Here is an 18892-nt window from a genome sequence, read left to right on the forward strand (position 1 = left end):
AGTCTCTATGGTTGTGGCGGACCTTTTTTGTAGCTACTTCAAAAAGCTTTATTGCAAATACGCAGGCGCCTACAGCAGGAAACAGGCGACTGCCTATTGATTTTTTTTTTGTTTACTACAAAAAGCTTTATTGCAAACCCACAGGAGCACACATAGCAGAAGACAGGCGACTTCCTATTTTTTTTTTTTTTTTTAACTCCAAAAAGCTTTATTATAAAGCCTAGAAGACACAGCAGGCAAAGGGAGTCGTTTTTTCCTCAATGGGGTCTGTCATTTCCAAGGCACAAATTAAATTATTCATTTATTAAGAGGACATGACCCCTATAAAACCATACCACCACTTTTGAAGATGGGAAAGAGGGACAAAGTTTGCGGCGTGCAATACGCGCCGCGGCAGATTTTAGGCCACGCCTCTGACCACAACCATTCATAATTAGTCACACCCATATCCACGTCCCAACCACACCCATTTAGCACTGCTGATCACTGTTTCATATACAATAATTATAAACAAAAAAATATGGCCACACAGTGCTCCATACTGTATAATGGCCACACATGATGCCCCATACTGTATAATGACCCCATATGATGCTCCATACTGTATAATGGCCCCACATGATGCTCCATACTGTATAATGGCCGCACATGATGCTCCATACTGTATAATGACCGCACATGATGCTCCTTACTGTATAATGGCCGCACATGATGCTCCTTACTGTATAATGGCCGCACATGATGCTCCATACTGTATAATGGCCGCACATGATGCTCCATACTGTATAATGGCCGCACATGATGCTCCATACTGTATAATGGCCGCACATGATGCTCCATACTGTATAATGGCCGCACATGATGCTCCATACTGTATAATGGCCGCACATGATGCTCCATACTGTATAATGGGCACACATGATGCTCCATACTGTATGATGGCCGCACATGATGCTCCATACTGTATGATGGCCGCACATGATGCTCCATACTGTATAATGGCCGCACATGATGCTCCATACTGTATAATGGCCGCACATGATGCTCCATACTGTATGATGGCCACACATGATGCTCCATACTGTATGATGGCCGCACATGATGCTCCATACTGTATAATGGCCGCACATGATGCTCCATACTGTATAATGGCCGCACATGATGCTCCATACTGTATAATGGCCACACATGATGCTCCATACTGTATGATGGCCGCACATGATGCTCCATACTGTATGATGGCCGCACATGATGCTCCATACTGTATAATGGCCGCACATGATGCTCCATACTGTATGATGGCCGCACATGATGCTCCATACTGTATGATGGCCACACATGATGCTCCATACTGTATGATGACCACACATGATGCTCCATACTGTATAATGGCCGCACATGATGCTCCATACTGTATAATGGCCGCACATGATGCTCCATACTGTATGATGGCCACACATGATGCTCCATACTGTATGATGGCCACACATGATGCTCCATACTGTATAATGGCCGCACATGATGCTCCATACTGTATAATGGCCGCACATGATGCTTCATACTGTATAATGGCCGCACATGATGCTTCATACTGTATAATGGCCGCACATGATGCTCCATACTGTATGATGACCACACATGATGCTCCATACTGTATAATGGCCGCACATGATGCTCCATACTGTATAATGGCCGCACATGATGCTCCATACTGTATAATGGCCGCACATGATGCTCCATACAGTATATTGGCCGCACATGATACTTCGTACCATATAATGGCCGCACATAGCTACTCCTACACACGCGGCTGCGCTCCGTACACTTTGCACACACGGCTCCACTCCATACACCTCGTACACATTTAGCTCCGCTCCATACACCTCGTACGCACACGGCTCCGCTCCATACACCTCGTACGCACACGGCTCCGCTCCATACACCTCGTACGCACACGGCTCCGCTCCATACACCTCGTACGCACACGGCTCCGCTCCATACACCTCGTACGCACACGGCTCCGCTCCATACACCTCGTACGCACACGGCTCCGCTCCATACACCTCCTACGCACACGGCTCCGCTCCATACACCTCCTACACACACGGCTTCGCTCCATACACCTCCTACACACACGGCTCCGCTCCATACACCTCCTACACACAAGGCTCCGCTCCATACACCTCCTACACACACGGCTCCGCTCCATACACCTCGTACACACACGGCTCCGCTCCATACACCTCGTACACACACGGCTCCGCTCCATACAACGCATACACACACGGCTCCACTCCATACACCTCGTACACACACGACTCTGCTCCATACACCTCATACACACACGGCTCTGCTACATCCACACTGTACACCTCCTAACCCCACACAAGGCATTACTTACCTTATCCTGCGGCTGCAGCACCATGTGGCAAGTTGGCAACCAGCACAGGCAGCAGAGTCCTGCAATCCACGGAGGTCCCGATCATGTGACTCCTGACTCCTCCCCTCCTGTGACCTCATCACAGGACCTGTGCACAGAAAGCAGGCAGCCATACGAAAGGGTAAGGGCCCGGGGCATAGCTTAACACAAGGGGGCATGTCGGTCCTGCTGTCTGCGGGATCAGAGCGTCCCGTGCTGGACAGCAGGGCAAAGGCTAAAAACCGGGACAGTCCCGCACAATGAGGGACGGTTGGGAGCTATGTATAAAACCATAGCAGGCATATAGACTGGAAAGTGACATTTATGCTAACGAGGGGGCTTTGGTGCACCTTAGTGGGGTTTATTTCTTGGTGCACTGTTACGCCCCCAAATTTGCATAGTGCACCCTCCTTACTGACAGCAACCACTTTGTAAGAGCAAACATCTAAAAGCAAGTCCCGTTACTGCACCTGCGCAGCACTGACACCGGAGGAGCCCAGCGATGCACTCAGAGTCAGTGTACAGTACAGACCAAAAGTTTGGACACACCTTCTCACTTAAAGATTTTTCTGTATTTTCATGACTATGAAAATTGTACATTCACACTGAAGCATCAAAATTATGAATTAACATATGTGGAATTATATACTTAACCCTCCGTCAGGGGCAACTGATCTGACAGGTGCAGCTCACTTAGTTTCATTTCTCTATTTTCAGTGGTTTGTCTGGGAAACACCCTCCTCCCAGTACCTTCCTAACTTTTAGGCTATGTGCACACGTTGCGGATTAGGCTTAGGAATTTCTGGTGTGGATTCTGCCTCTCCTGGCAGAAAACGCACCTGCGTTTTTTTGTGCGGTTCCGCAGCATTTTTTTGTGCGTTTTTGCTGCGGTTTTCTTGCGGATTTGCTGCGGTTTTTACCCCTGCGGTTTTCTATAATGGAGTGAGGAGGATGCTCAAGACATAGAAAAATATTACTTTTCTGGTTATTAAACATTTTTTTTCCACCTGATTATATGTATTCTCATTTATTACATTTCTATTAAGGTAACTTATCACTTTTAGAGCATTGAAATTTTTAAAAAGGAAAATATGGCCAATTTTGTAGCCTGTGCCGGACAGGCGCAATGCCCCTAAACTTGTTATGAAACATATTGCCCCCTGACGGAGGGTTAACAAAAAAGTGTGAAACAACTGAAATGATGTCTTATATTCTAGGTTCTTCAAAGTATTACTATTATTATTTATTGTTATAGCGCCATTTATTCTATGGCGCTTTACATGTGAGGAGGGGTATACATAATAAAAATAAGTACAATAATCTTGAACAATACAAGTCACAACTGGTACAGGAGGAGAGAGGACCCTGCCCGCGAGGGCTCACAATCTACAAGGGGTAGGTGAGTATACAGTAGGTGAGGATAGAGCTGGTCGTGCAGTGGTTTGGTCGATCGGTGGTTACTGCAGGTTGTAGGCTTGCCGGAAGAGGTGGGTCTTCAAGTTCTTTTTGAAGGTTTCGATGGTAGGTGAGAGTCTGATATGTTGTGGTAGAGAGTTCCAGAGTAGGGGTGATGCACGAGAGAAATCTTGTATGCGATTGTGGGAAGAGGAGATAAGAGGGGAGTAGAGAAGGAGATCTTGTGAGGATCGGAGGTTGCGTGCAGGAAAGTACCAGGAGACGAGGTTACAGATGTATGGAGGAGACAGGTTGTGGATGGCTTTGTATGTCATGGTTAGGCTTTTGTACTGGAGTCTCTGGGTAATGGGGAGCCAGTGAAGGGATTGACAGAGGGGAGAGAATAGCGGGGGGACAGGTGGATTAGTCGGGCAGCGGAGTTTAGAATAGATTGGAGGGGTGCGAGAGTGTTAGAGGGGAGGCCACAGAGCAGGAGGTTACAGTAGTCGAGGCGAGAGATGATGAGGACATGGACTAGGGTTGTTGCAGATTCTTGGTTTAGGAATGAACGGATCCGTCAAGGATTACCCCGAGACAGCGAGCTTGTGGGACTGGGGAGAGTGGGTAGCCGTTTACTGTAATGGATAGGTTCGTTGGGGGGGTCGCGTGAGATGGGGGAAAGACAATGAATTCTATTTTGTCCATGTTAAGTTTTAGAAATCTAGCGGAGAAGGATGAAATAGCAGATAGACATTGAGGGATTCTGGTTAGTTGGGTGGTGATATCTGGTCCAGAGATGTAGAGCTATGTGTCATCAGCATAGAGATGATACTGAAAACTGTGAGATTCTATGAGCTGTCCCAGGCCAAAAGTGTAAATGGAGAAGAGCAGGGGCCCTAGAACTGAACCTTGTAGGACTCCGACAGATAGGGGGCAAGGTGAGGAGGTGGTGTGTGAATGGGAGACGCTGAATGTTCGGTCAGTTAGGTATGACGAGATCCAGGATAGGGCCAAGTCTGTGATGCCAAGGGATGAGAGGGTCTGTAGTAATAGGGAATGGTCCACTGTGTCAAAGGCAGAGGACAGGTCCAGGAGGAGGAGGATAGAGTAGTGTCGCTTGCTCTTGGCGGTTAATAGGTCATTGGTGACCTTAGTTAGGGCAGTTTCAGTGGAGTGGTGTGACCGGAAGCCTGATTGTAAGCGGTCGAAAAGGGAGCAGGAAGATAGATGGGCGGACAGTTCAAAATGGACGTGTTGTTCCAGTAGTCTTGAGGCATAGGGGAGAAGTAACGTAGGGCGATAGCTAGATACAGAGGATGGGTCAAGAGAGGGCTTTCTGAGGATAGGTGATTGAGGCATGTTTAAAGCTTGAGGGGAAAACACCATTTGTTAGTGATAGGTTGAAGAGATGGGTTAGAGTTGGGATGAAGACTGTGGCGAGGTTTGGGATGAAGTGGGAAGGGATCGGGTCAAGTGCACAGGTGGTGAGATGTGATCTTGAAAGTAGAGTCGATCTTCTGTAATGGTGGAGAAGTTGGTTTTGGAGGTGGAGGGCTGGGTAGTTGGGAGGAAGGGCTCTGGGGGTTGTCGACTAAAACTGTCCCTGATGTTCTCAATCTTCTGCTTGAAAAATGAGGCAAAGTCTTCAGCTGAGATGAGTGGGGAGGGAGGAGGTGCTGGAGGACGGAGGAGAGAGTTTAAGGTGTTGAATAACTGTTTAGGGTTGTGAGACGGAGGATATGAGAGACAAGAAGTAGGATTGTTTAGCTGTGGAGAGTGTGGTCTTGAAAGTAATGAGGGACTGTTTGAATACGATGAAGTGCTCTCTGGAGTGGGATCTTTTCCATCTCCGCTCAGCAGCCCTGGAAGCTCGCCTCAGTTCCTTGGTCAGGCTGGTGTGCCAGGGCTGTTAATTTTGCGAGCTTTGGTATGTGTAAGAGGGGCGAGATTCCAAAGCTGCAGCTATTGTGGTGTTATATAGAGTGGCAGCATCATCCACATTGTGTAGGGAACTTATGTCTGTGAGAGGAAGGAGGGATTCAGAGAGTGAATGTAGATGAAGGTGTTTAAGATTTCTGCGAGGGAGTGCAAGTTTGTGGGGTGGGGATTGTAGACAAGGAGTGGAGAGGGAAGAGAATGTGAGTAGATTGTGGTCAGAAAGAGGAAGAGGTTAGAGAGGTTAGATAGGGAGCAGAGGCAGGTGAAGATGAGGTCCTATGTGTGACCATCTTTGTGAGTGGCTGCAAAGACCATTGAGTGAGGCTGAAGGAAGAAGTGAGAGATAGAAGTTTAGTGGCAGCTGAGAGGGAAGTGTCAATCGGTATGTTGAAGTCGCCCATGATGATAGTGGGGATGTCTGCAGAAAGGAAATGAAGTAGCCAGGTGGTGAAGTGGTCAAAGAAGCTGGTGGCTGGCTCTGGGGGGCGGTAAATGACAGCCAGTTGGAGGTTGGTGGAGGCATAGATGCGCACAGAGTGCACCTCAAAGGAAGCGAGTGTAACAGAGGGTGGCAGTGGGATTGGGATGGAGCAGTTATCTGACAGGAGAAAACCAACTCCTCCGCCATGCTTGCTGCTGGGGCGGGGTGTGTGAGAAAGGTGGAAGCCACCATAGGAAAGTGCAGCAGTAGAGGCTGTGTCAGAAGGGGCGAGCCAGGTTTCAGTGATGGCGAAGAAGGAAAGTTTGGTAGTAACAAAAAGATTGTGGATGTAGGAAAGCTTGTTACAGACTGAGCGAGCATTCCATAGAGCTCCTGTTAGTGGGACTGGGGAAGTGGGGGCTGGGCGAATGGGTATAAGGTTAGAGGTTACGGAAATTTGTGATGGAGCGTGGGTGGGAGGTAGAACTGACTGTGGCGATGTGGACCAGGATTTGGAGAGATATCACCAGCAGTGAGAAGGAGCAGAGAAAGTGTTAGCAGGTGGGAGCAGGAGAGGGCATGAGGTAGCTGTCTGTGCTTGGAGACAGAGGATTGTATGTTAAGGAACAGTTCTGAAGAGTAGCCACATTTTGCTTTGATGACTGCTTTGCACACTCTTGGCATTCTCTTGATGAGCTTCAAGAGGTAGTCACTGGGAATTGTTTTCAATTCACAGGTGTGCCCTGTCAGGTTTAATAAGTGGGATTTCTTGCCTTATAAATGGGGTTGGGACCATCAGTTGTGTTGTGCAGAAGTCTGCTGGATATACAGCTGATAGTCCTACTGAATAGACTGTTAGAATTTGTATTATGGCAAGAAAAAAGCAGCTAAGTAAAGAAAAATGAGTGGCCATCATTACTTTAAGAAATGAAGGTCAGTCAGTCCGAAAAATCGGGAAAACTTTGAAAGTGTCCCCAAATGCAGTGGCAAAAACCATCAAGCGCTACAAAGAAACTGGCTCACATGAGGACCGCCCCAGGAAAGGAAGACCAAGAGTCACCTCTGCTTCTGTGGATAAGTTTATCCGAGTCACCAGCCTCAGAAATCGCAGGTTAACAGCAGCTCATATTAGAGACCAGGTCAATGCCACACAGAGTTCTAGCAGACGACACATCTCTACAACTGTTAAGAGGAGACTTTGTGCAGCAGGCCTTCATGGTAAAATAGCTGCTAGGAAACCACTAAGGACAGACAACAAGCAGAAGAGACTTGTTTGGGCTAAAGAACACAAGGAATGGACATAAGACCAGTGGAAATATGTGCTTTGGTCTGATGAGTCCAAATTTGAGATCTTTGGTTCCAACCACCGTGTGTCTTTGTGCGACGCAGAAAAGGTGAACGGATGGACTCTACATGCCTGGTTCCCACCGTGAAGCATGGAGGAGGTGTGATGGTGCTTTGCTGGTGACACTGTTGGGGATTTATTCAAAATTGAAGGCATACTGAACCAGCATGGCTACCACAGCATCTTGCAGCGGCATGCAATTCCATCCGGTTTGCGTTTAGTTGGACCATCATTTATTTTTTAACAGGATAATGACCCCAAACACACCTCCAGGCTGTGTAAGAGCTATTTGACCAAGGAGAGTGATGGGGTGCTACGCCAGATGACCTGGCCTCCACAGTCACCAGACCTGAACACAATCGAGATGGTTTGGGGTGAGCTGGACCGCAGAGTGAAGGCAAAAGGGCCAACAAGTGCTAAGCATCTCTGGGAACTCCTTCAAGATTGTTGGAAGACCATTCCCGGTGACTACCTCTTGAAGCTTATCAAGAGAATGCCAAGAGTGTTCAAAGCAGTCATCAAAGCAAAAGGTGGCTACTTTGAAGAACCTAGAATATAAGACATAATTTCAGTTGTTTCACACTTTTTTGTTCAGTATATAATTCCACATGTGTTAAGGCCCCGTCTCACATAGCGAGATCGCTAGCGAGATCGCTGCTGAGTCACAAGTTTTGTGACGCAACAGCGACCTCCATAGCGATCTCGCTATGTGTGACACGTACCAGCGATCAGGCCCCTGCTGCGAGATCGCTGGTCGTGTCAGAATGGCCTGGACCTTTTTTTGGTCGTTGAGGCCCCGCTGACATCGCTGAATCGGTGTGTGTGACACCGATCCAGCGATGTCTTCACTGGTAACCAGGGTAAACATCGGGTTACTAAGCGCAGGGCCGCGCTTAGTAACCCGATGTTTACCCTGGTTACCAGCGTAAATGTAAAAAAAAACAAACAGTACATACTCGCCTTCTGATGTCCGTCAGGTCCCTTGCCGTCTGCTTCCTGCTCTCACTGACTCCCGGCCGTACAGTGAGAAGTGAGAGCACAGCAGTGACGTCACCGCTGCGCTCTGCTCTCAGTGTACGGCGGCTCAGTCAGAGCAGGGAGCAGACGGCAAGGGACCTGGACACCGAAAGGCGAGTATGTAGTGTTTGTTTTTTTTGGTAACCAGGGTAAACATCGGGTTACTAAGCGCGGCCCTGCGCTTAGTAACCCGATGTTTACCCTGGTTACCCGGGTGCTGCAGGGGGACTTCGGCATCGTTGAAGACAGTTTCAACGATGCCGAAGTCGTTCCCCTGATCGTTGGTCGCTGGGGAGAGCTGTCTGTGTGACAGCTCCCCAGCGACCACACAGCGACTTACCAACGATCACAGCCAGGTCATATCGCTGGTCGTGATCGTTGGTAAATCGCTTAGTGAGACGGGGCCTTTAATTCATAGTTTTGATGGCTTCAGTGTGAATGTACAATTTTCATAGTCATGAAAATACATAAAAATCTTTAAATGAGGTGTGTCCAAACTTTTGCTCTGTACTGTATATTATATATATATATATATATATATATATATATATATATATATAATACATTGCTCAAAAAAATAAACGTAACACTAAAATACCACATCCTAGATATAACTGAAATAATCCAGTTGCAAATCTTTATTCATTACATAGGGGAACGTGTTGAGAACAATAAAACATAAAAATGATCTCTGTAAATCAAAATTATTATCCCACGGAGGTCTGTATTTGGAATGATACTCAAAATCAAAGTGGAAAATCAAATTACAGGCTGATCCATGTGCCTGTATGACTTTCCTACAACGCCTGGTTTCTCCTACATCTGGATTCAAGTAACCGTCAATTTCTGGACAGTCTATGTTGCGACATAGTGTTGGTGAATGGAACAAGATATGGTGTCCCAGATATGTTCGATTGGATTCAGGTCTAGGAAACATGCAGGCCAGTCCATAGCATCAATACATTCATCATAAAGGAACTGCTGACACAAATCAGCCACGAGACCTAGCATTGCCATGCATCAGAAGGAATCCAGGGCCCACTGCACCTGCATATAGTCTCATAATGTGTCTGAGGATCTCATCCCGGTACCTAATGGCAGTCAAGATACCTCTGGCTAGCACATGTAGGGCTGTGCGGCCCTCCAGAGAAATGCTTCACCACACCATTTCTGACCCACTGCCAAACCGGTCATACTGGGGGATGTTGCAGGCAACAGACCGTTCTTAACGCCGTCTCCAGACTCTCTCACATGTGCTCAGTGTAAATCTGCTCTCATCCGTGAAAAGCACAGGACGCCAATGGCAGATCTGCCAAGCTTGGTGTTCTCTGGCAAATACCAATTGCCCTGCATGGTGTTGGGCTGTAAGCACAACATCCGCTTGTGAATGTTGGGACCTCAAACCACCCCCATGAAATTAGTTAGTGGCATGCTGGAGGTCATTTAGCAAGAAGATAGCAGTCTTGCTGCTGGGTTGTTACCCTCCAAGGGCCCCCTCCATGTCTCCCAATGTACTGGCCTGCCTCCTGGTACTGCATCTGTTCTAGGCACTATGCTGACAGACACAGCTACTACCTGAGCAACTTCTGTGGGTTGTAAACACCGCCTCATCCTACTATACAGTACCTCTAGGTGTGAGAGCAATGACAGAAGTGACCAAAACAACAGCCAAAAAGAATGAGAACAGAAAAATGGTCTGTGGACACCATCTGCAGAACCACTTCTTTATAGGGGTTGTCTTAATAATTGCCTATAATTTCTACCTCTAGCCTGTTCCATCAGCATAACAGCAGGAGAAATTGAGTCACCATCGATGTTGTGGTAGACAGTTACATTGTGTTGAGTGTTCCCTTTATTTTTTGAGCAGTGACAAAATGTATATTTGATGGAGAAATTTTGCCCCCTGGATCCAGGTCTTTTTTTTCCAACCTACCGTATATAATCGAGTATAGGCCGAGTTTTTCAGCACATTTTTTGTGCAGAAAAAGCCCCCTCAGATTATACCCGAGTAAGGCTACGTTCACATTTGCGTTGTGCGCCGCAGCGTCGGCGACGCAACGCACAACGCAAACAAAAACGCAGCAAAACGCATGCACAACGCTGCGTTTTGCGACGCATGCGTCCTTTTTTTGGTTGATTTTGGACGCAGCAAAAATGCAACTTGCTGCGTCCTCTGCGCCCGGACGCGTGCGCCGCAGTGACGCATGCGTCGCAAAACGCAAGTACAACGTATGTCCATGCGCCCCCATGTCAAATATAGGGGCGCATGACGCATGCGGCGACGCTGCGGCGCCCGACGCTGTGGCGCAGACCGCAAATGTGAACGTAGACTAAGGGTCCCACAAGACGGAGGGGTAGTGGGTCACAGGAGTCAGGAGCCGACTACTAAAGAGAAATGAATTTTCACTGCGCTCACAGTGAATATTCATTTTGTTTTCATAGCGAGCACAGTAGTCACAGCCGCCGACTTCCTGCAGCGGCCAGGCGATCACGTGAGGACTGAGCCATGCAGATCAGAATAGGGATGAGGAGGCAATGTATACCAGGATAGGGATGAGGGGGCCATGTATACCAGTATAGGGATGAGGGGCCCATGCATACCAGTATAGGGATAAGGAGGCCATGCATACCAGGATGGGGATGAGGAGGCCATGCATACCAGTATAGGGATAAGGAGGCCATGCATACCAGTATAGGGATAAGGAGGCCATGCATACCAGGATGGGGATGAGGAGGTCATGTATACCAGCATAGGGATGAGGAGGCCGTGCATACCAGGATTGGAATAAGGAGGCCATGCATACCAGGATGGGAATGAGGCGGCCATGCATACCAGGATGGGGATGAGGCCATGTATACCAGGATGGTGATGAGGGGGCTGTGTATACCAGTATAGGGATGAGGGGCCCATGCATACCAGGATGGTGATGAGGGGGCTGTGTATACCAGTATAGGGATGAGGGGCCCATGCATACCAGGATGGGGATGAGGAGGCCATGCATACCAGGATGGGGATGAGGGGGCTGTGTATACCAGTATAGGGATGAGGGGCCCATGCATACCAGGATGGGGATGAGGAGGCCATGCATACCAGGATGGGGATGAAGGGGCTGTGTATACCAGTATAAGGATGAGGAGGCCATGCATACCAGGATGGTGATGAGGGGGCTGTGTATACCAGTATAGGGATGAGGAGGCCATGCATACCAGGATGGGGATGAGGAGGCCATGCATACCAGGATGGGGATGAGGAGGCCATGTATACCAGTATAGGGATGAGGAGGCCATGCATACCAGGATGGTGATGAGGGGGCTGTGTATACCAGTATAGGGATGAGGGGCCCATGCATACCAGGATGGGGATGAGGAGGCCATGCATACCAGGATGGGGATGAGGGGTCTGTGTATACCAGTATAGGGATGAGGGGCCCATGCATACCAGGATGGGGATGAGGAGGCCATGTATACCAGTATAGGGATGAGAAAGCCATGCATACCAGTATAGGGATAAGGAGGCCATGCATACCAGGATGGGGATGAGGAGGCCATGTATACCAGCATAGGGATGAGGAGGCCGTGCATACCAGGATGGGGATGAGGAGGCCATGCATACCAGGATGGGGATGAGGAGGCCATGCATACCAGGATGGGGATGAGGAGGCCATGTATACCAGTATAGGGATGAGGAGGCCATGCATACCAGGATGGTGATGCATACCAGGATGCGGATGAGGGGGCCATGCATACAAGGATGGGGAGACTGTGCATACCAGGATGGGGATGAGGGGACAACGCATACCAGGCTTATACTCGAGGCAATAAGTTTTCACAGTTTTCTGTGGCAAAATCAGGTGCCTCTGCTTATACTCAAGTATATACGGTATGTAACTGGGTTTTTTTTTGTTTTTTTTTAAATCCTCTAGTCCCTATAAGAGACTTAAACCAGCGGTGAATGTAACAGATGACCAAGCAGGATCTTGTGGCTTAAATGGAGCTATTAGTTATTGACAGCAGCAATTAAGGAGTTAACAGCAGCAAATAGCGTTTTGTTCACTGCTGTTAGGCTGCTTTCACACATCAGTTTTTTGCCATCAGTTGCAATCCATCGTATTTTGAAAAAAAAAACGGATCCGTTGTAGATTGTGAAAAACTGATGTGACGGATCTGTTTTTTCGCCAGGTCCGTCGAAAAAACTGACAGCTACGGATCTGTTGCCGTCCATCGTTTGTTAGAATGGAAGCTTATGGGCACCGGATCCGTCAAATGATAAGAATCTGGAGACGGATTCAGTTTTTTTTAACTGAGCATGCTCCGATTTCTTAGGATCCTTTAGCCAGCCCCCCTAGTCGGATCCGGTGAAAAAACTGATCCGTCACATCAGTTTTTTCACAGTCCGTGACGGATAAGTTTTTTTCAAAATACGACGGATTGCGACTGCTGGCAAAAAACTGATGTGTGAAAGCAGCCTAAGGCTAAGCCTAAGGCCGGCGCATGTGCAGATGAAGATCTCGGCACCAAGATCTCGGGAGATGAGATCTCAGCGCTGAAATCTGGAATTTGAGTCCATCCCATAGGAAACGATGCAACTGCTGGGGTTCTGGCCTTTCGCAAAATGTCGGCAGAGCCCTCGCAGCACCAAACACCCGCAGCGGAACGCTGCACATCCCAACACCCCGTCATCCTAGCCAGTGGCCTGCAGCAAAGCTCCACTCTTGTCTCCTCCAGCAGCGACCCTAGGACTCTGCCAGGGCCGGTTTTAGGCAAAGTGGGGCCCTAGGCAAAAGTATAAAATGGGGCCCCAAATACTAACATATTGCACATCACACAGAAATAGCAAAAAGATCTAATGTTAAAAATAATAAAAAAACAAAAAAACTGCTATTCTCACCTTCCGTTGTCCGCCAATGCGCGCGCGGCTGCCGCCAGCTTCCGTTCCCAGAGATGCATTGCGAAATTACCCAGAAGACTTAGCGGTCTCGCAAGTGTTATATACTGCGTGGGCTGTTATATACTACGTGGGCTGTGCAATATATTACGTGGGCTGTGTTATATACTGCGTGGCTGCTATATACTACGTGGCCAGTGTTATATACTGCGTGGGCTGTGCTATATATTACGTGGGCTGTGTTATATACTGCGTGGCTGCTGTATACTACATGGGCTGTTATATACTGCGTGGCTGCTATATACTACGTGGCCAGTGTTATATACTGCGTGGGCTGTGTTATATACTGCGTGGGCTGTGTTATATACTGCGTGGGCTGTTATATACTGCGTGGGCTGTGTTATATACTGCGTGGGCTGTGTTATATACTGCGTGGGCTGTTATATACTGCGTGGGCTGTTATATACTGCGAGGGCTGTGTTATATACTGCGTGGGTTGTGTTATATACTGCGTGGCTGCTATATACTACGTCGCCAGTGTTATATACTGCGTGGGCTGTTATATACTACGTGGGCTGTGCTATATATTACGTGGGCTGTGTTATATACTGCGTGGCTGCTGTATACTACGAGGGCAGTGTTATATACTACGTGAACAGTGTTATATACTGCGTGGGCTGTTATACACTGCGTGGCCACTGTTATACACTGCGTGGGCTGTGTTATATACTGCGTGGGCTGTGTTATATACTGCGTGGGCTGTGTTATATACTGCGTGGGCTGTGTTATATACTGCGTGGGCTGTGTTATATACTGCGTGGGCTGTGTTATATACTGCGTGGGCTGTGTTATACACTGCGTGGGCTGTGTTATACACTGCGTGGGCTGTGTTATATACTGCGTGGGCTGTGTTATATACTGCGTGGGCTGTGTTATATACTGCTTGGGCTGTGTTATATACTGCGTGGGCTGTGTTATATACTGCGTGGGTTGTGTTATATACTGCGTGGCCTGTGTTATATACGGCGTGTCTGCTATATACTATGTGGCTGCTATATACACACATACATACATATTCTAGAATACCCGATGCGTTAGAATCGGGCCACCATCTAGTAGATTACATAACCACGATATGTCTGGTATCTGCTCTACATATACTGTACAAACATACACACATATACCGACATACATACAGATACACATATAAATACAGTATATGCAAACACATACATATACCATACATACAGATACACATACATATACCGTCATACATACACATACCGTACATACACACATGCATATACCGTACATTCACACACATACCGTACATACACACAGATACACATACATATACCGTACATACATATACATGCATATACCTTACATACATACACACATACCGTACATACATATACACATACACGTACTGTACATACACACACATACTGTACATACACACACATACTGTACATACACACATACAGTTATATACACATATTGTATACACATACCGTACATACATATACCATACATACACACAAATACACATAAATACAGTATACTGGACATACATACACATACCGTACATAGATATACCGTGCATACACACAGATACACACATATACCGTACATACAGATACACATACATGTACCGTACATACACACAGTATATACACATATAGTATAAACATACCGCACACACATATACATACACATACTGTATGTACATGCACATAAACATACATATATATCATATATACATACAAATTTATTGCACATACAGATACACATACATATACTGTACATACATACTGTACATGCATACACACAGCCATACAAATATACCATACATACACACATATACCGTACATATATACACAGAAACACACACAGATAGAAACATACACATAGATACACACACATACACAGATGCACATACATACACATACAAGCATATACATACACACATTAATCTGTGATATCAGCTCACAGGTGATCAGATGAGCCCTGGATGAGGTCACATAGTTCAGCTGGAGAGGGCTGCAGAACCCACTATTGTGGGGGATGGGGCACAGAGCAGGCAGGACTGATATCAGCCCCCTGGTGCTGCCCTGTTGTCCCGTGCAGTGAGCCTCCTCCCCCATCTCTTCTCTGTGAGGAGACGCTGCAGCCTGCTCTGAACAGAACAGTGGAGGGAGCAGAAGACCCCCTGTAAGTCCTGCTCTTCCTCCACTGATGTCTCTATTTGCTGTGCAGCCAGGGCCCCTGACTGTAGGTGAGCACTCACCATTGGGAGGCGCCATGCAGGGGGACAGACGGCAGCCAGTGAGCACTCTCCTCAGTCTAGTGAGGAAAGCGTTCATTGGCCAGCGTCTCTCCCTGCATGACATGCCCCCTTTTTGATCTTCTGCACTTCGCACCCCGCTCTCTCCCCGGCACTCGGTGTTCCATGATTACAGGAGGGAGTGAGAGGGACTCGATCCTACATGATACCGGGCCTGCCTGCAGGGGCCCCCCTCCACCTCTGGGCCCCGAAGCAGTGCCATCAGCAGTATGTCCACCACTGGCTGGGGGCCCCTAGGGCAGCGGGGGCCCTAGGCAGCTGCCTAGTCTGCCTGCCCCTAACGCCGGCCCTGGACTCTGCTTCACTGCAGCCACCACCCCCGGTAAGCAATAAGACGCATGGATTGTAAGAGGCACCACCATTTCATTAAAAAAAAGTTTATTCCTCAAAATTTGGGGTGCGTCTTATAATCCGGAGCATCTAATAATCCGGAAAATATGGTACTTGCGTTTTGGATGGTACAGTTTTTGTCTGTTTGGTATGTCATTTTTTAATTAAAACTGCTTTGTTTTTGATACGTCCTGGTATTTGAACTTGACTACACTTTTTTTGATGCAGTAATTTTCTGATTACATGTGTTTTCTACCTGCCGATCTTCTGCATCTAATGCAATTCTATGTGGAAAATTTGCACATAAAACTCAGTGAGCCCGCAAGAAAAATTGCCTTGTTAGGGATCTCAAAAGTACCGCAAATTAGTCTGTGCTGTATAAAAAAAAAAAAAGCACACTGAGCATGAGATTGCTACTATTACTTATTGCTTTTATTGATTGGTATTATTATTGCTATTATCCAGTTTGCTGATACTGCGAGACACTGCATTTTTGTCTCAGTGAAAACATGTAGCATCAAAAACTCACCACAATCCTTAACATGTCAATTTTTCTTATGGGTTTGCTGAGTTTTGTGTGCAAATTTTCCCCAAAGTAATGCAATAGATGCAGGAAATCCAAGGGTTAAAAATGCATGTAATCAGAACATGACTGCATAAAAAAAGTGTGGTCAAATTCAAACACCGGGACGTATCAAAAACAAAACCTAACACAGCTAAAATCTGCCTTGTGTGGGGAGAACTCAGCTCCTGAGCCCACTCCATACACCAACTATGATGCAATGTACAGATAAGTCCATATATATTTGGACAGAGACAACATTTTTCTAATTTTGGTTATAGACATTACCACAATGAATTTTAAACAAAACAATTCCGATGCAGTTGAAGTTCAGACTTTCAGCTTTCATTTGAGGGTAGCCACATTAAAATTGGATGAAAAGTTTAGGAGTTTCAGCTCCTTAACATGTGCCACCCTGTTTTTAAAAGGACCAAAAGTAATTGGACAGACTAAATAATTTTAAATAAAATGTTCATTTTTAGTACTTGGTTGAAAACCCTTTGTCGGCAATGACTGCCAGAAGTCTTGAACTCATGGACATCACCAGACGCTGTGTTTCCTCCTTTTTGATGCTCTGCCAGGCCTTCACTGCGGTGGTTTTCAGTTGCTGTTAGTTTGTGGGCCTTTCTGTCTGAAGTTTAGTCTTTAACAAGTGAAATGCATGCTCAATTGGGTTGAGATCAGGTGACTGACTTGGCCATTCAAGAATATTCCACTTCTTTGCTTTAATAAACTCCTGGGTTGCTTTGGCTTTATGTTTTGGGTCATTGTCCATCTGTAGTATGAAACGACGACTAATAAGTTTGGCTGCATTTGGCTGGATCTGAGCACACAGTGTGGGTCTGAATACCTCAGAATTCATTTGGCTGTTTCTGTTCTGTGTTACATCATCAATAAACACTAGTGACCCAGTGCCACTGGCAGCCATGCATGCCCAAGCCATCACACTGCCTCCGCCGTGTTTTACAGATGATGTGATATGCTTTGGATCATGAGCTGTACCACGCATTCGCCATATATTTCACTTTCCATCATTCTGGTAGAGGTTGATCCTGGTTTCATCTGACCAAAGAATGTTCTTCCAGAACTGTGCTGGCTTTTTTAGATGTTTTTTAGCAAAGTCCAGTCTCGCCTTTTTATTCTTGATGCTTATGAGTGGCTTGCACCGTGCAGTGAACCCTCTGTATTTACTTTCATGCAGTCTTCTCTTTATGGTAGATTTGGATATTGATACGCCGACCTCCTGGAGAGTGTTGTTCACTTGGTTGGCTGTTGTGAAGGGGTTTCTCTTCACCATGGAGATTATTCTGCGATCACCCACCACTGTTGTCTTCCGTGGACGCCCAGGTCTTTTTGCATTGATGAGTTCACCAGTGCTTTCTTTCTTTCTCAGGACGTACCAAACTGTAGATTTTGCCACTCCTAATATTGGAGCAATTTCTTGGATGGGTTTTTTCTGTTTTCGCAGCTTAAGGATGGCTTGTTTCACTTGCATGGAGAGCTCCTTTGACCGCATGTTTACTTCACAGCAAAACCGTCCAAATGCAAGCACCACACCTCAAATCAGCTCCAGGCCTTTTATCTGCTAAATTGAGAATGACATAACGAAGGGATTGCCCACCCCTGTCCATGAAATAGCCTTGGAGTCAATTGTCCAATTACTTTTGGTCCCTTTAAAAACAGGGTGGCACATGTTAAGGAGCTGAAACTCCTAAACCCTTCATCCAATTTCAATGTGGATACCCTAAAATGAAAGCTGAAAGTCTGAACTTCAACTGCATCTGAATGGTTTTGTTTAAAATTCATTGCGGTAATGTCTATAACCAAAATTAGAAAAATGTCTCTATCCAAATATATATGGACTTAACTGTAGGTCATGGAACTTCTCATGGTTATAATGGGTTTCCAGTGGAAAAATACATTAAATTATTATACAGCAAGTTACATAAACTACTAGTATAGCCCCTATGTTCCCCCGGCCAATCGATCATGCTCCTGGCTATCTTTCTGGTTCTCGGTTCACTGGTGATTTACTTCTTTTCTACAACTATAGAAGAGCATGAGAAATTCCAATTAATTTGTATGGGAATTCTGACCCAGTAGCGTACCTTTTTCTAAAAATCTTACAACAGTTAGACATAACATTATAGTGACTATTCTAAGGTATTATGCTGCTAAAAGCCTACCCCTATGTTTTTATGTCACTAAGTGTTCACTTACACAACAAAGCAAA

Source organism: Ranitomeya variabilis, chromosome 3 (genome assembly GCF_051348905.1).
Source record: "Ranitomeya variabilis isolate aRanVar5 chromosome 3, aRanVar5.hap1, whole genome shotgun sequence".
NCBI classification, from domain to species: Eukaryota; Metazoa; Chordata; class Amphibia; order Anura; family Dendrobatidae; genus Ranitomeya; species Ranitomeya variabilis.